A 3935-nucleotide genomic window follows, 5' to 3' on the forward strand; every position below is an offset into this window, starting at 1 on the left:
CATCCCATTAGAGAATCACGTACAACTAGGAAGAGAACAATCAATTGCTAGCTTAATCTTTCGATTTTATTGAAGAAAAATGAGAAAAGGAGAGCTTGAGAGTTGCCGCCCATCAACAAAAGGTGGCCTGCTATTTTAACTCCAGAGTTAAAGATCAAAAGTTCCAGGTCGGAGATTTGGTCCTCAGAAAGGTGTTCATCAAAGGCTCGCCAGCTGGAGTGCTAGGACCAAATTGGGAAGGACCATATCAGATTGAGCAAGTCATACCACTCGACACTTACAAACTTTCTAGGTTGAATGGTGAGCTAATTAGAAACTACTGGAATGGCAAGCACATAAGGAAATATTATCAATAGATACTACTTACAAAGTGGTAGCTTGGATTCAAGTGTTTTACTTGTTATTTAAGTATGTTTATGAGCTGGTTATTTGCTGACCAGTCATTTATTTTTGAACAATTTTGGTTTGTTTTAGACTCATTATTAGACATGTTTTGTCCTTTTATTATTAACAGGTAATAAAAGAGATCACACATAGCGCGGTTGAATCTTGCTACAAATTATGCATATGTGTTGATTATTTTTTTCGAACAGTGTTCAACTGGTCGAAACAAACCGGGCAGTGTTCAACTGATTGGTATTCACCTGGCTAGGTAGACTGACAGTATTTAAGTGGTCGGGTATTCTAGTAGTGTTCAACTGCTCGGATATTTTCTTTATATTCAATGTTTTTCATGAGTAATGATTGCTTGAATAAATTTGGTCAAGTAGCAAGTGACCAAGGATCTTTCAACCCTCTATCACTTGGGGGGCACATAGGGTATACTACTATATAATTCAACATAGGCAATGAGAGCACAAGTTAAAATATTTGTTTTTAGGCTGACTTGTAAATTTTTGAAGTAAAAAAAGGCAATTGAGCTAACTTGTTTAACAAAGCTTAAATAACTTTGAATTTTTCAAGATTCGAAGTTAAAAGCAGATATTCGTGTGAGAATAAACATTATGCTCATAAAATGTCAGAGCAATAAGAGTGTGAGAAAGTATACTTAGTAGGGACTTATGAAATTTCTATAATTTCCAAGTTAGAAAACTAAGTACTCATGCGAAAATATAAGGAATAAATCAAAGAGATTTTATTATTCACAAAAGACTTAGAATGTTTTAAGAAACATAAAGCGTAATTGTCAAATAGCTCGGTCGTACGAGCAAATTATCAAAGTTGATAAGCAATAGTTGTCTCAACAAAAGTATAAAGAAAACAAGTAAACTACTGGCCAGGTATAAAGTTTTTGCTAGTTAGGTAGGAGGCTCCCTAGTCGGATGGGCACGTTTACTAGCCGGGTAAACTGGTCCTTGGCTGGTCAACACCGTCATCAACGTCTAGAACCTCCTCTAGTCGAAGTGATAGAGTGGGAAAGGCAGGCACAATGCCAACTGGAAGAGCTGCCTCCTCGGCGGCCTTGGCTTTGCATTTGGCAAACTCTTTGGCATTTGCCTCTTCAGAAAGAAAGTCGAGGTTAAGAGGATTGTTTAACTTCTATATCTGATACAAGCAATTGAAGAATATTTCTTCATAACGAGCCAGATCAATTTCCTTGTCTTGTTTTAGCTCCTCATTCTCTTCAGTTTTCTCCACCAGCTTATCGATCAATCTCTTGTTGGCTTGAATTTTCTTGTTGTTCTCATCAGCCAACTCTTTCAGAGATCGGTCCTGGTCAGCAATTGCTTTCTCTGCCTGCTCAGTCTTTTCTTTGAGATCTTTCTCAGATTTAGTTAGAATTTCAATCTTTGCCTGGGCTTCCACCAATTGATCATTCAAGACCTTGATTAGCTCCTTATAGTCGACTGCTCGGCGTTGACCATGACTAAGAGTGATGAGTCCAAAAGTATTCAAAATAAGAACAATAGATAAGAAAGTGAGTGATTTTTATGATAAGATGCTTACACTCATTATTTTAGCGAGGCCTTTGTGAAGGACAACTTCAACGCTTTGCCGAGGTAGAGTCTCAAAGGTCTGAGTTGTCATTGCGTGGTGAAGAGTATGGTCTAGTAACTCTTTGCCATACTCACCAGAAATGCGAAGGGCCTCGCTTAGGCCGGCTGGTCGAGTAGTTTGTAGGCTGGCAGAAGAAGGAATAGACGGAGGAGTCAAACGTGGGAAAGTGACTAACTAATCAGATGGTCTCCCCTGGTTGGGTGATGTAGTCCTCACGACCTTGCTTTAAGGATTCACGCTGCTGCCTTCACCAATCTTCCTCTTTTGGACAGAGGGAGTGTTGAACTGCTTGAACATGGCTAGATTTGCATAAAAGTAAAGCAACAACCTGGGTAGTGGAAATGAGAAACAAACATAAGTGCATAAAAATTCTACAGACTTTCATCAAAATCATTCTAAAAATGTAACTATGGTTACTATTAGTAAGACTTGAGTTCAAAATTTTATCAAAAATATCATCTTCACCTTCCAACAATGAGCTGTCTTCTCGGAGAAGCTCAATTCTTTTGCCTTTTCCGGGCATGGCGGGGAAGGTGGGTCGGTGAGGATTTTCATGAAAAGGTTCTCTAATGATAAGATCACTTGGTCGGCATGGCTGAGGAGATGGTTCAGGCTAGAACTGGTCAGTAACTACTTTGGCATCTGCGTTTGACTGGTCAGATGTGTTTGTTTCATCAATAGTGCTACCCACAGCAATGTCTTGGTTGTTCAGTAACAACCCCGCAAATCGAAAATTCTCCGAGGTGACCAACTTCTTGGTCGGGAGAGGTTGATGAAAAGGGCCCGCATGCGTAAAAGCTAGGTTGTTGGCTTTAATGTCTGGAGTAAGGAAGTATTCCATATAATACTTTCCAGGATTCAATTTATGGGCAATATCGTGAAGATACTTAACCCCTTTCTGCCTATGAAAGAGGTGAATAAACCTTTATTTTTGTGGCTGGGATTGGTCCTAAAATTGAACAAATAATGTACCTCATGTGGGGTACGAAGAAAAATTAAAGTAATTCACTATTGACTGAAAGAAAGGATGCAAAGGGATAGTAGCTTCTACATAAATATGATACCTAGACTAGGTACAATACGCGCCACCAGGATTATTGGCTCTCAGGTATGGGTGCGGTTGGAGTTGAGAGATTTCTTCTGGAATCCCAGCTTCTTAACCACTGGACCGCGCTATTAAAGGCGCTAGATAGTCCGATCGTGTCTTCTTTTGCAGCAATAAAGTGAGGAAGGATTAAGAAAACTTAGTTGAATAAACACAAAAGAGACATAAAAAATTAGTGATTCTACCCTCCAAACTAGAGGATGAGTATATCACAATGAATAGGCTCGAGGACAGGCTTGATGGCAACCGGTTCAGAATTTGGTTCTTCATCCGAGCTAGGATCGTACTCCCCAAATTTCTGGACACTAAATAAGGTACTAGGTGAAAAATGGGACTCAGATTGCATGTGTTGGAAAAAAAATAAGAGTGCGCAACGAAATGGGCGTGGTGGGCCCAGTGGATATAACACAAATTTGTTTCCATCTCTCATATAAAAAGTTTATATGTTCAAGAAAAACATCCAGACATAAACATTAATATTAAATATTATTAATCATGCAACATATATATAAATATACACATATCTACATATATCATATACACAAATATTCAAGAACAAAAGTATTTACCTCTTGAAGTCTACCAAGTGTCCTTTAGTCTTTTCATATATATATATATATATTTATATATATATATTGATCTTCCTATCCAATGCTTTGAGTACTCGAACCACGATCTTCCGAAATGTTCTCTACACCTCAAGATGTATGTGGGCACATAGAGAACATGAGTTTGTAATTTAGGAATCACAAGTATATCTCAACACATGAGAACTTGGATTATGGCTTGAGAAGGGTTAGAATAAAAGAATAAGATGATAATCTTTGTCTGA

The sequence above is a fragment of the Humulus lupulus genome, chromosome 7 (assembly GCF_963169125.1).
Source record: "Humulus lupulus chromosome 7, drHumLupu1.1, whole genome shotgun sequence".
Taxonomy (NCBI): Eukaryota; Viridiplantae; Streptophyta; class Magnoliopsida; order Rosales; family Cannabaceae; genus Humulus; species Humulus lupulus.